Below are 14,532 nucleotides of genomic sequence, written 5' to 3' on the forward strand. Positions count from 1 at the left end.
CTCATAGAGGGACAAGTGGTCTCCCAAGGTCACACTTGGAGTTAGGCTGAACCTGGACTGTAACCCAGGTCTCCCAAGGTCCATTCCAGGGACTCCTATCCTCCCTAGGTAAGGCAGGGCTCGGAGATCCCTTGGTATTCTGGGTCATGTCTCTCCCTGGCCCTGTCACATCAGACTGTGAGTTCTTTCTGGGGAGGCCGCTGTTGCTTGGGACAGCTCCTGTTCCAGCAAGTTAACAAGGGCCTCTAGCTTTCTCCATTGCCCAGTTTGGGCCCCTGCACCTCCCGCTCTGGACCCTGGCCCCCTCGTTGGGCCCACCCCCTGGGGCGGAGACAAGCGGGACCGGGGGCGGGGCCGGCCGCCCTTCATCTCAGCTGCCTGACAGCACTGTGTAGTCTGGGATCAGAGCGGACAGCGCCAGATCGCGGAGCGGACCCGGAGCGAACCCCGGAGCCTCTGGTCCCCAGCAGCCTATAGCTCTTCCTCTGTCCTGCCCGCGTGATCCAGGGAGCCGCAGGTACAGAGCAAGGACGCCCCCACTTCATTTCCCTCTGCTCACTCCCCCCCCAAACACAGTGACTTCCAGATCGGGGTGGGCACTTGGAGAAGCTTGGGGGGGGAGGATCGGGCCAAGTCTGGAGATTCTGGGGTGGGGGTGGGAGGTGGCGGACGCAGGAGAGTAGGGGTAGCTTCTCGGCCCCCCCCCCCCCCCCCCCATTTCCCTAAATGCTTAATTCCATTCCTTCAACTTTCGATGTGTCCTCGCCTCCCCCACTCCCAGTCCCTGGGGACTCCAAGGAGGGCCAGCCCCGGCTCCTCCTCCCTAGTCAAAGCGACAGTCCTGACCCCCTGTTAGAGCTCCGGGTCTGGGGAGGCTCGAAAGAAATGGACAGGATAGAAAGGGGCTGGACACGACCCGGGGCGACAGTGTGGGAATCTGCGTCTGTGTGAGTGTGTCTGTGTCCCCGCGTGTCTGAGTGCGTGTGCCTGTGTGGATGAATGTGTGGCTGTGCGTCCGTGTTCGTCTGTGTAGGAGTGTGTCTATGTTTCCGTATAAGTCAATGAGAGTGTGCAGTGTGTTTCAGTGCCTCGGTGTGAGCACGCCCCCCTGACCAGACAACAGCGCGTTGTCCAGGGGGCTCTAGCTGGACGTGCGGGGAGACGCGTCCCCATGCCTGAGCCTGGAAAGAAGGAACTGACTGCCCGACGGGATTGGACAGGAGCCGGGTTTTGGGGGTGCTCCATCGGGCTGGGGCCTGCGCCCAGAGGCCTGCCCAGCCGGTGAGGGCAGAGGCGGAAGGATATATTTATACAGCGTCTGACCCCCGGGGCTTTTTGGGCACACAGTGTGCTTCACGCTAGGCTATTTGCAGAGGGTCTTGTGGCCTGGGCACTGAGCGCACGCGGTCCTGCATGCGCGCAGCACGCATTCCTCAAACGCCGAGTCTCCCACTTTATCAATGTAACCTACTGTCTGGGAGCATGTGGGGGAGGGGGAGGGGGAGGGGGTTTGTAGGCGGGGCGATAGATTTGCATGAGTCCGACCCACCTCCCTTTGTATTGGTCGAGAGTACTGCGTGCATTTGTTTACACCTGGGATCCAGGGGAGCAGGGCCTCCTCTGAGTCATGCCCTCTTGGCCCCTGTACCCCACAAGCTCTTGGCCTGATCTTAGCTCTGGGGCAAGGGAAGGAGGCTTCCATTAAGGGCAGGGGGCGTGCCAAAGGAGCATACACCAGGGAGCAGATTTGTTGTGGTAGTAGTGGTTGTTGTTGTTGATGGGTTTTTAAAGTGAAGAGTTGAAACAGGATCCAAGCAGGGCAGGACTTCTTTGGTCCTAAAGGTGCAGACCTGTTTCTGCAAAATGTACTCCTGCACGCTGACCCCCAACCCAGGCCCCTGAACCCCCAATACCACCCTCCTGGTTCTGGGCCTAGGAAAAGACTTGAGGGTTTTTCCCAGATCCAACTCCCTGTCCGTTCCCCCAAGCCTCCCAAACATTGCAGGAATCTACTCCAGGACCCAGGCATTCAGAGTCCAAGTTTTGAGTTTGCCCCAAAGATCCATCACTTGCCTCTCTCCCTTAAGAACTTCCAGTCCTGTTACAGGCACAGAGTAGAGGGGCTGATCTGACAATCTAATAGAGCCAAAACTCCAGGTATGTGTATTTCCATGGAGAAAGTCTTCCTTGATCCCCACCCTGGACCCCTAAGAGTCCTCCCTCGCCCCCAAACTTCACGAAGCACTTTGGTTTGCAGCCCTCTAATGGGCTTAGTATGTAATGGTAGATATATATGTTTTGGTGGTATTTTATTCCCTTGCTGGGTAGTGAAATTCATCAGTAATAGATCTCATTCAAACTTTCCATCTTTAGTAGCCAGCATTGTGTTCTGTATATAGTAGGTGGTAAATAACTGTTTGGTGAATGAATCAGTGGTGTCTCCCCCACCTCCTGGCTTTGGAATCACTATGAACACTTCTATCCTCTTTCCCCAGAGGTCCCCATTGCTTTCTTACATTCAGTTAGGATGGGAGTAACTTTGAAGACTGAAAGTTGAGAAATCAATGCTTTGCACATAGCAGATACTTAGTAAATGTTCATTGAATATGATCAGATGAATTAATCATTGATACTGGAGCCCTTCCATCCCTCCTCCATTTGCTCAGACCTGTATTTGCCTAAGAAGTAGGGGAAACAGAGGAGGAATAGATCCAGGCCTCCTCCTAGTCTGGGAGAGACAGAGGCCCAGACTGAGGTCCTGGTCTCGTCAAGTTCCCAGGTTGGGGAAGAAAGAGGAGACAAACCTGGGCCCAGTCCATGAGGAGTTCTTAATTTGGCTAAGGAGGTCAGCCCCACATACTGAATGGTGAGAAAACAAGACAAAACTGTGTCTGATTGAGGGAAAATGTGTTCTGCTGTTTTAGCTCAAGAAGAGGACTCAGTATGAAGGCGAGTTGGGCTGGTGTGGGGGTGAAACAGTAGGGATAGGCTTCCCAGAGGAGGTGACTTTTGAGTGAGGGATTGAAGGCTGGACAGAGTCTCCCAGCTTCCATACCCAGAATCCAGGTCAGGGACAATGAGAGGTGAGGAAAAGCACAAGAGACAGAAGGTAGAGGTGACAACCTCAGGGAAGCTGGGATAAAACTGGAAATTACGTCAGTGTCAGCAGATGTGAATCATTTGGGGAGCTCAAGGCTTCTCAGCTATTTTGGATGATCCACACTTTAGGGGTAGAAGAGGCAAGCATCCAGGGTAGAAGAGGAAAGGAGGCCAAGCAGAAGGGATAGGAGCCCCCCCCCCATATGGCTCCTACCTGAAGGGGAGCTTGCTAAGGTAGAAATAGCATTGGGCCTGATGTCAGAGATCATAGATCTAGAGGTGAAAGCACCTTTGAGGTCATCTAGTTCAACCTCCTCATTTTACAGATGAGGAAACTGAGGCCCAGAGGGGAAGTGACTTGCTTAGGGTCACATAGTATCCTTGGCAGAGCTGGGATTCAAACCCTGGGCGTTTGGACTCCAAATCCAGGGTTTTTCCCATCGAGCAATGTTACTTCTCCACACCTTGGAGATCTGGGTTCAGATCCTGAATCTCCTTCTTGCTAGTTGTAATCCCTTTCCCTCTGAGGGCCTCAATTTCCTTAACTGTAGAATGAAGGTCAGACTAGATGATCCAGCTAGATACATGATTCTCTAATATACCAGACTGCTTCTCCGTCTTGAACTACTGTCCACCTCGCTGTGCTGGGAAAGAAAGCTGGGGACCTGGATATTGTAGGATCTACATATACTTACACTTATTTCCCTGTGCCCTACTGTGGGTAATCAGTCACTCAATATATTTGAAGATGCAGGAAAGGGATCCAGCTATGGAGGAGAAAAACCACCCCAGAGGGAAATGGCCTGAGTGAGGCTGGGCAGTAGGTCTGCCTTCCTGGAATCTGGGATCTATATTTGGGGGTAAAGAAGAATGAAGGGGCTGGGTTGGGGCCTCAGGTACCCTTCATGGAGAGGCTTTGAAAGCCAGACCGCAGAATCCGTAAGGGTGCAACAGAGAAAGCCCAGTCCTGTGAGGCAGATGATTAGGTTTTCGCTTCGGCTTAGCTGCTGACTCACTGTGTGACCTTGAGCAAGTCCCTTTCCTGTCTGAAATAAAAAGATTGGATTATAAGGTCCCTTAACGCCCTTCCATTTCTGACATTCTCTGGTCTATATTCTAAGGTCTTGTCTGCTTCTAACATCTCTGTGTTCTGGGCTTTGGGATGAGAGACAAGAGGAGAGAAGGGCTAAGGAACTCTAAACTCACAGAAGTTAGTAGGCATCTTTGGCATTAACTAGAATAACCCATTCTTAAGGAGGAATTCCTTCCACAACATCCTTGACAAATGGTCGACCAGCTGCCAGCACCAGCTTAGGTAAGGACCAGGACCAGCTCTTTTTTCTCTCTAGCCTGGTTCCCCCAAGCCCCAGGAATCTCTGGGAACTCAGGTTTCACATTTCTGTCCTGCTGTTTGCATATTAATGTCAGATGTTATGGTGATGACGATCTCCATCAGGCCCCCTCCCCCTAATCTGGGCAGCGTGACTCATTTCTTGTAGCCTACAAAGTGGGTGGAACGGGGGTTATTATCCCCAATTTAAAGTTAGAGAAACTAAGGGCCAGAAAAGGGGCTGGGATCAGAGCGGGAGCTGTGTTCATGTGATTTAGAACTGGAAAAGGCCTGAGAGGTCATTTGGGGCTGCTCCTTCGTTTTCTGGAAAAGGGGACTAATGCCCAAAGAGGCTAATCCACTTCCCCAAGGTCAAGGTCATGGAGATGGGGAGTAACAGGGCTGGGATTTCAAGCCTGGTCTTCATCTCAAAAATGAGGGGGTTGAACTAGGGGACCTTTCCAGCCTAAATCTGTGATCCCATGAGCTTGTGACTGGGTGCTGTTTCCCCTGTGGCCATGCTGCGTCTTGGAGCCCATCCTAGCTCAGGCTGTAATTAGGTGGTTAATTAATGTTGGGTGGTGGGAATGCTGCTTAGCCTCGAAGAGGAACCTATGTGAGTCTATCCAGTGGCGGCTGTTTGTTTTTTTCTGTTTGAGCCTGGCTCGCTTGTCGCTCTCTGGCTCATGCTCGTCCTGGAAGGCCTCCTTTGTCCCCCCCAACCCGAGGCCTGCCCCCTTCCCTCACAGGCCCCCTTGACCTCCTGCCTTTGTTCCCCGCCCCATCCGGGTCTAGGAAGGGGACAAACCCTCCGGGGCACCCCTAGCCCAAATCCTGGCTTTCTTCTCTGCCAGGCGTCCGGCTGTCCAAATATTTGGCCCACCTCCGGGGGATCCCAGGGTCAAGGGGGTGATTGCCTGAGAACCGGGCTCTCCCGAGGTCTGGGCGCCTGGGTCCCTGGCCAGGCATCCCCTCCCTGCAGAAGTGGGGAGGGGGGAGCTGCAGGCATGTGATACCTCATTTCCCCATGGGGCCTAGGCAAAATAACTTCCCCTGTCCCTGTGGGGGTTCTCTGGAGCCCATGCTGTGAGCTCAGATTCTTTTATTCCTAAAGGGGAGGCCTTTGCTGGGCTGGGAATTCGGGCATTTTAATCCCCTCATCCAAGTCTCTTGAAGGTTTAGCTTAAGTCTGGAGCTGTTTCCCCAGCCAGAGCTGTGAGATCCGGGCTTTTGTGGAGTGAGGTATTTCAGACAGTCACTTCCCATCTGCACAGCAATCGACCATTTCTAAAGGGCCATCCCCTTCATTATCCCACTTGATCCTAAGCACAGCCTGGAAAGCGGGGCAGGGATTACCTTCTCCTGCTTGCGTGGGAGGCGCAGACGTCCCACAGGGAGGTAGTGAGAGAGCCCAGGCCAGAAGCCAGGGTTCTTGACCTCTGGGGGGGCCTTCTGAGCCACTCTGCCTCTAAGGGGTGCCTATCCAGGAGAGAAGAGGAAGGGCTTTCTGGTCTACCTCTGGGAACAGGCCCTGATGGGGGGGCAGCTGTTGTTTTACAAAGTTTCCTCCAAACCTCCTACTCCCACCGATCCTGAGCAGATTGAAGGGACAACATCTGCCCGTGGAGGGAGAGGCATCAAGAGATCAGGAGAGCTTATCCTCAAAGCAGAGGAGGGGATTAGAGCTCCCAAGGCACCCAGGGGCCACCCCCTCACCTAGCCGTGTTCTCCCCACAAGAGCAAAGGATTTAGAGTGGAAGAGACCTTTGAGATCATCTAATCTAATCCCCTCCTTTTATAGATGAGGTAATTGAGGCCCAGATGGGGGAAGGGGCTCACCCAGGGTCACACAGCTAGCAAGTGGCAGAGCTGGGATTCATGCCAGCTCCCAACTCTACTGGCTCCAAATCTCATGCTCTTTCGACCACCCCGGTGCTCACTTCCCAGGGCAGGACCATCGGTATTGTTCCCCCTAAGAAGAACTCCCCCTTCCCCCGCAGTGACCAAGGTACAGGCTTGGACCAGAAGGAGGAGGGTTAATTTGTGTTTCAAACTGAAAACCCAGGCATCTAAGGGCCCAGTTCCTTACCTCGGGCTACCTCATTGCCTCTCCAGCCCTTCCCAGGAGAAGGGAGAGACAGCAAAGGAGTGAGCGGCCTTGTTACCAATGATGCCAAGGTGCTCAGAGCACAGATGAGCTCAAGAAACTTCAATAACTCTGTACTCCTCACCAGACCAAGTCCAGGCTTCTCATCTTGACATTGGAGGCCCTCCGTGAACTACTCCTGACCTGCATCCCATCCTCTACCTCAGCCAGGCTGGTCCTATAGGAACACCTTCCTTCCCTTCCCCTTCTCCAAGGTCTTACTCAAAACCCATCTCCTACAGGAACCTTTCCCAACAGCTAGTATACTAGAGTAGAAAGAAAGTTGGATTTGGAGGACCTGAGTTCAAATCTCGTGCAGACGTGTATCACATGGGTGACATTGGATAAGTCACTTGCCTCATAAAAAGAGGGGCTTAGACTGTCTGGTGTCTAAGGTCTCTTCCAACTCCGAAGCTGTGACCCTACGCACCCCACTCCACAAGGATTGTTCCCACTCTGACTTATCACAAAACTCACTGTGCCCCTCCTAGGGCTCTTAGCACAAATGGCCTAGTATTAGGAGCTCTCTTTTAACGTTCATCTTCAGATCCCCTTGCACATGGCCCTACATGAGTAGGTGTGGAAGGAATGTTTGTTGTTATCCTGCCTCGTTTCTTCATCTGCAAAATGAGGAGATTGGACGCCGTGACTTCTAAGGTCCCTTTCCAGTTGTAAATCTATGATCTGATGACGCTCTTAAGCTTGTCTCCCTCCTCCTGAAAATATCTGGGGCCTTTGTCCTGTCCTTTCTTTCTTTCCCTTTTTCATCTGCTGAATTCTTCCCTGTCCTGTAAGACTCAGTTCCAATGGCAGCTTCTCCAGGAAGCCTTCCTCAATCCTCTGGCCAAACGTAAGCCACAATTGTTCATGCCTTTCAAAGGCTCTCTGAGGATAATCACAGGGTCATAGGTCTTGGGACTGGAAGGGACCTGGTAGGCCATCCAGTCCATTTTCCACATGAGGAAACTGAGGCACATGCACGGTTGTAAATGACAGTTATGGGCTTATTTGTATTATCGCCCTAATAACGACATCTCACATCATATAGCACACGAAGGTTTGCAAAGTGCCTTCCCCACAACAACCCAAATTGCAGGTGTCATTATACCCATTTTGAAGATGATGAAGGGCAGCTGAGTGACACAGTGGATAAAGTGCTGGGCCTAGAGTCAGGAAGACTCAACTTCCTGGGTTCAAATATATCCTCAGACACTTACTAGCCCTGTGACACTGGGCAAATCACTTAACCCTGTTTGCCTCAGTTTCCTCATCTATAAAATGAGCTGGAGAAGGAAATGGCAAACCACTCCAGTATCTTTGCCAAGAAAACCCCAAATGGGGTCACAAGAAGTCGGACACGATTGAACAACAATTAAATGAGGAAACAGACTTGAAGGAGTGATACTGGCATGGCCATACAACTAGCAAGAATTAGGGCAAGAATTCGAACTCTTTTCACCCTGGAGTCTCTCTCCCCTATTTGAAGTAAGCTTCATAAGGGAAGGAACTATGTCTTTTCTGAACTTTTTACCTCCCTTAGCACAGAGCCCAGTTCTCTGCCCACAGCAGATGCTTCAAACATGTGTTGAATGAAGAGTAGAGTTTAGGAGAGAGACTTGACGTCCTGGGTGTGGAGAAGAGAAGGTAGGGCAGAATACGAAAGGGACTTAGGGGCAGACTTGGAGTTTGAGCAGACTTCCTGCCTCCCAACCCTGGCTTGAGCCTTACCTCCTTCCTCTGTGTCTGCTCCTGTTCCCAGGACAACTGTACCTCACATGTTTCCAAAAAAAAAATGCTGCATACAAAAAGACCTTTGGTAAATTAAAGCCTCTCCCCCCATTCCCTGAGAAGCCTTTCTCTGAGATGCAGGGGCAGATTTGCTTCTTTCCTGACAAGGCAGGGTCTCGCCAGACTCCACCAGGCAAGGGGCCTGTTGCCCTCAGGGAAAACCTGTCCCTGATGGTTCAGACCTAAAGAGCAGCCTCCAACTTAGGCACCTGATCTGAGGGCTGGTTCCAGAACAGGGCATGTAATAAATACCTGGACTGAAAAGGTCTGAGAATCCACCTAGGGTGCCAAGAAGAAAGTATCTGAAGAGTACGGGTGTGTGAACAAACAGCAGTTTGAAGCCTTCGCAAACAGTCTGTTCTCATGTGTCTACCTCGTGGATTATCTATGAATGATCTAGGCTGGCTTCCTCCTGGATCCCAGCGTAGACTGCTGTGAGTCAGTGTGAGCTCATAGAAGGTAGACTTGGGAAGGTATCTGGGCCTGTCTGGCTGTGTGTGTGTGTGTGTGTGTGTGTGTGTGTGTGTGTGGCTACCATAGATCTTAAAAAGACCTAAGGCATCATGTCCCCTTGAAGATATTTCACCTGTAGAGGATCCTTTAGCCCAGATAGTCAACACTTGACAAAATAACTAATGACTGACTTTGAGGATGTCTACTTATATGAATGTATTATCATCCCCTTCAAATTGTTAGTTGATACGTTGGTCTATCAATAAAAGTCATTTATTTCCCCTACATACACCCTTCTTGGGGTTAAACTTTTTTTTTTTTTTGTTAAGGGAAAAGGCCGATGTCATCGTAGTTGATAGTAAGTCTACCATGTTTCTTCTAAATAAGGGCTCGGGGACCGTCACGTGTTTCCACAAGGCTTTGGGATGGATGAAATTTGGAGACAATGGGCCTGGTTTAGATTTTCCAAGTCTGCCATTTGTTCATACCTGTGTGACTTTGGGAAAGTCCCTTCTCCTCTGGGATTCAGTTTCCTGATTAGATTGTCAATTCCTTAAGGGCAGGCACTATTTGCTTTTTGCTTTTCTTGGTGCTTAGCACAGTGCCAACACATTGTTCTTATTATGGTTCATTTATGTCTGACTCTTTGGGACCTCGAGCATTGTGACATGCCAGGCCCTTCTGAGCTGAGGGTTTCTTCCCAATGTTGTATCTTTTAGCATTTTCATATTGCTCGTGGGGTTTTCTTGGCAAGCTATTGGAATGGTTTGCCATTTTCTTCTCCAGTGGAATACCTTTTGTCAGGTGCCTGGTGCATAATGGGCACTTTATAAATTCTGGTGATGGGCTCAGACAAGAATATCTTTAAGGTCCATATGCTATAAATTCCTGCCATGGGAGAACTCCCGAAGACAGGAATAAGAAAGCTTTGAATTCAGAAGAGACTTCATCCATGAGATGGCTTTGAGCTAGGCCTTGAATAATAGGTAAGATTTGGATAGGCAGAGAAATGGAGGGGAGATAGGTGGTAGGGAGAGATATCTCAATTAAGATGAGGAGGTAGGGATGAGTCCGGCATCTTTGGGGTATGCTGAGGAGACATGCCTGGACAGGAAGGGGAGAAAAGGCTGGAAAGTAGAGTTTTAGGATTGTAGAATCTCAGAACTAGAAGGCACTTCAGAGGTCATCCTACCACATTCAGGGACCCTTCCGATATTATCCATTGATTCAAGCCACACACTGAGGCCTAATTATGGCAACAAACTGACCTTAACCACTGACACCTAAGTACTGTGGGATGGTAGCAGCCAGGCAATAAACTGACCCCTGACTCTAACTAACTATCTTACAAGTATCACTGGTTAAAAGTGGACCAAGAACGTGTGAATGACCCAAGGCATCCCATCCCCACTGCTGGAAAAAGGAAATAGCTACCCTGGACAGGAAATGGAGCTGGCCTGGGAAGGATGGTGGCAGGTATTACCAGGATAGATCTGGGTCTCTTCGGAATAGGGCTCTTATCCTTTTTGTGGGTCAGGGACTCTTGGCAGTTTAGTGAAACCTATGGGCCCCTGTTCAGAAGAATTTTGTGAATGCATGAAATAAATACATAGAATTACAAAGGAAATCAGCTGTTCTGAAGTATTTTTATTGAAATCTAAAAACAAATTCAAAGACCTCAGGTTAAGAACCCCCTCTCTAGGAGAAGGCGCAGGGCTCAGCTCTTACTGCTGGCCCTTTCCTGATGGGCCCAAATCAACAGGGGAAGGTCCTGGGGCTCAGAGAAGGCCGGGGCTTGCTTGCTGAAAGCTGTGCCTCTGTGTCTCCAGGGCTTCCCCTGGAGGGGCCATATCCATTCACATGGCTGAAAGCCCAGGCAGGGAACACAGAGGCACACAGAGATGGACACACAGAACCAAACACCAAGGTATGCATACCCAGAACACTCACCGGCCTGTGTGGCTGCTGGAGACCCACAGCCCCTCCCACCCTGGATGATGCAACCAGAGCTTGGGTGTGAGGATTTTCAGTGTGCTTAGCAATCTTTAATTAGCTAATCCATGCCCTCCCCAGCCCACCCAACCCCCTCCACCCGCCACCCCCCACCCCTTCTGAGGTGGGTCTGACGCATTCTCACCTGCTCCCACGCAGGCAAGCTGGCAGAGGGGAGGGCAGAAGGAGGGGGAAAGGGAGGGACTCTGTCCACAAAGGTCCATTTTTGCCTGGTTTTTCCCTCTCTTCCACTCCCTGTTTTACTATATACCTTCAGCCTGGGGCCCTCCCCATTGCACCTGTGATCTGCCTCTGCCTGGCTCTCTCCCTCTGTCCCTCTCTGTCTCTCTCTCTCTCTGTCTCTGTCTCTCTCTCTCTCTCTCTCTCTCACACACACACACACACACACCCAGCCCCCTCCCCTCTGTCTGCCATCCTGCCTATTTGCTCCTGACTTTATCTCTTCCCGGACAAAGCAAACAAGGGTGTGCAGTGTGTGTATGTGTACGAGTGGGTCCATTCCACTTCCCCTGCCCATTGATTTTCCTATCCGCCATGTTCCATTGCTAATATTTTCCCATAGGCTCACCAACTTGATTCATCAAATCAAGGGTAGGAAAGGACCTCTGAGGTCATCTGGTCCAACCTCCTTCCCAATAACAAAAGCTCACATTTCTTCAGCATTTTTCTAACAATCTTGTGTGAAGAGCATTGACTCTGGAGTCCAAGGACCTGGGTTCGTATCCTACCTGTTGATTTTCTGTACGCCCTTAGCCACACCCTCAGTCTCCTCATCTGTAAAATGGACTAGCTGGGCCTCCAAAGTCCATTCCCCTCTAGTTTGTGATAGCCGTATCATCCCCATTTTACAGTTTTTTAAACTGAGGCTTATCAAGGTTAAAAAGCAGTTGTTTTTATCGAAGGTTCAGAGTTGGAAGGGACTTCAGATGTGATCTAATCCAACTCTCTTATTTTTATAAAGGGGGAAACTGAGCCCAGAGAGATTAAGTAACTCGCCCAAAATGTCACAGATGGTAAGTAGCAGAGGTAAGATTTGAACCCAGGTTCTCTGACTTCAGAGTCATTGCTTTTTTCCCCTCTATGTCACACTGGGAGGGCCCTTAGAGGGCATCCAGCCCAACCTTACCTAAGCAGGCACATTAGTCCCAGGCAAGGAGTCATTCAGTTTTGACTTAGAAAAAGAGTTCCCTGCTTCCCAGATAGAGTGCTAGGCCTGGAGTCAGGATGATTCATCTTCCTGAGTTCAAAGCTGGCCTAGGACACTTACTAGCTTTGTGGCCCTGAGCAAGTCACTTAACTCTCTTTGCCTCAGTTTCCTCTTCTGTAAAATGAGCTGAAGAAGGAAACGGCGAACCGGTCCAGTATGTTTGCCAAGAAAACTCCAAATGAGGTCACGGAGGGTCAGACATGATTGAAATGACTAAACAACTTCCTGGGGCAGCCGTTCTGGACAATTCTCATTATAAGGAGGTTTTTCCCAGTATTGAGCTGAAATCTCCCTTCACCCACCCCATTACCCCTGGTCCTGCCCTCGCAGGCCTAGCAGAACTGATCTAATCCTCCATCCTCCTGCCAAACCTTAGAACACCTGAAGACAAATATCTTGTCCCCTCCCTGCCCAGTCTTCTTTTCCAAGCCAAACATCCCCGAACCACCAATGCCTCTGGAACAGGGGTTCTTAACCTGGGGTCCGTGAACTTGTTTTCCAAAAATATTTTAACAGCTGAATTTTAATAGAATTGGTCTCCTTTGTAATCTACTCATTTTATTTTATGCATTGAAAAACATTCTTCTGAGAAGAGACCCATGGGCTTCCCTAAGGAAGTTGGAGGTACAAAAGAAGGGAAGGATCCCTGATATAGAAGAGTGTTTTGAGCTCCCTCCTGATGCCGATATGGGTTGGGGTAGAGAGGATCCTTCCTACTGTCAAATTCTGTGATCGCCTCTTTTCCTGAGCTTGAGGCCCCCTCCCCCAAATTGGAAAATTATCTACTTTTTTGGTCCCTGCACAGTACTTTATTTACGTCATAGTTTGAAGCAGCCTGTGGTAGTGGTACATGTTGTTAGGAAGACCTGGATTCAGATCTTGACATAGCTGTGTGATCGTAAGAAAGTCGCCTGATTCCTCTGAGTCTCAATTTTCTCATCTGTAAAACAAGGGGGCTGGACTGCATGGTTTCTGAGGTTGCTTTCAGCTTTAAATCTATAATCCCAGGATTTATTCCAGTTTGCTGAGGGCCTCTGGGAAATGTGTGTGCTACCTGGGAACTCATTCGGTCATGTTGTCTGCCTTTAGACATGACTCCATCTAGGCCAGCATCGGAGACGGAGGGAGATGAGAACCCTTCCCCCTCCCCAGCTGACATAGGACAACCTTTTCTTTGAATCTAATCTAAGTCCCTGCTAATATGCTTCTTAATTGAGAATGAAAGAAACTCTAGGGGTTGGGGATGGATTGAGGGGTGAGAGGTTCTGTTTCTCCTTAAGGAATGAAGAGAAGAATCCCCCGGGGGGGGGGGGGGGGGGCAGAGAAGATGAAATATGGAAAAGTTAGGTGCTTTGAGATCATAAAATCACAGCAGTTCGAGCGGTAAGAGAGATTCCCTCAACCTCACTTCTTTTGCACGTAGGTAAAGTGAGGCCTGGAGAGGCTTCAAGAGGCTCGCGTAAAGGTACATAGAACCTAGGTCTTCTGACTAAGAACCCAGGACTATGCTTGAGGGCAGACCCCTTGGTTTGAGGTTGGGTAGAACAATATGTAAGGTGCTTTGTCAAGTGTGTGAAGGATGCCAGATGCCTTAGTTTTCATAAGGGGGTGTGCCTCTGCCCAGTGGGCTGAGAGAGACAGAGACAGAGAGAGAGAGAGAAGGCCAGAATGGGAAGGGGAAGCTGAAGGTCCATGGTACTTGGGCGGACTCGTGTGGGTTCTGATAGAAGTGAGTGGTGGGGGTCTTGTTGGAAGTGAGTAGTGGGTGTCTTGGGTTTGGTATGGTGGGCTGGAGCCACAGTTTCCAGCCCTGGTAGGCAGGGAACGTGAGTTTTGGGAGATGGCGCTCAAGGAGTCTTTCCCCTTCTCTGAGCTATGGCCTCTCTGGAGCCAGTGACCTGCTGACCCCCAACACAGTCGGGAGCCCACAATGTATGTGTTAAGACTAGGTATTAGGGCAGAGAAGTAGCAGCTTTGTTTGGAGCCCAGATCAACACTGCCTGGGGACCTGTCCCAACCTGCCCAGGCCCGGGGGCCAAGGGCTCAGGAGCCCTGGTGGGGCCTGAATTCCTCTCTCTCAGAGACCCAGGGAATGCCAGGGCTCAGGAACTCCTTAGTCAAGGGAGCTCTTCAGGGAATCCAGGCTACGGACAGAGCCCAGACCTGGCCTGGCACAAACTGGGTTCGGGAGATGGGAAGGGGAGGAGTTTGAAGGTGAAACATGTCCCCTGCCTTTTAGGAGCCCCCAATCTGCGGGGGGACAGTCCAGCCCTCAGAGTCTCTGGTCTGAGGCAGAGGCGTGGCCCCTGCCTTCACGTAGTCCCCCAGTCTCAGAGAGGGAAACAGGTCTTAAACAGGTCTTCCATCAGGCTTCTAGCTTAAGGCTGAATCAAGCTCCCCGCCCTCCCACGTCTAGTTTGGGGAGGGGCCGATCAGACAACACTCAACTAGCAGGTGATTCTGAGAACCGTTACATAGCAATTCAGATAAACTCAG

The 14,532-nt window shown here is 50.5% G+C and overlaps 1 protein-coding gene across 2 annotated transcripts in view; it reads left to right on the plus strand.

Annotated features, from left to right (window-relative positions):
• The first annotated feature begins 400 nt into the window (after nt 1–400).
• LOC114040464 (sodium-coupled neutral amino acid transporter 3-like) overlaps nt 401–14,532 on the plus strand; it is a 28,107-nt gene continuing 13,975 nt past the window's right edge. Inside the window, exons 1-2 of one of the 2 annotated variants that reach the window (XM_027858578.1) lie at nt 401–517; nt 11,791–11,842. The gene's annotated coding sequence lies outside the window, so the exon portion shown is untranslated. The remainder of the gene's footprint in view (nt 518–11,790; nt 11,843–14,532) is intronic. The other variant, XM_027858577.1, reaches the window with a different exon arrangement.

This window comes from Vombatus ursinus, unplaced genomic scaffold (assembly GCF_900497805.2).
Source record: "Vombatus ursinus unplaced genomic scaffold, bare-nosed wombat genome assembly UNPS02013198.1, whole genome shotgun sequence".
NCBI lineage: Eukaryota > Metazoa > Chordata > Mammalia > Diprotodontia > Vombatidae > Vombatus > Vombatus ursinus.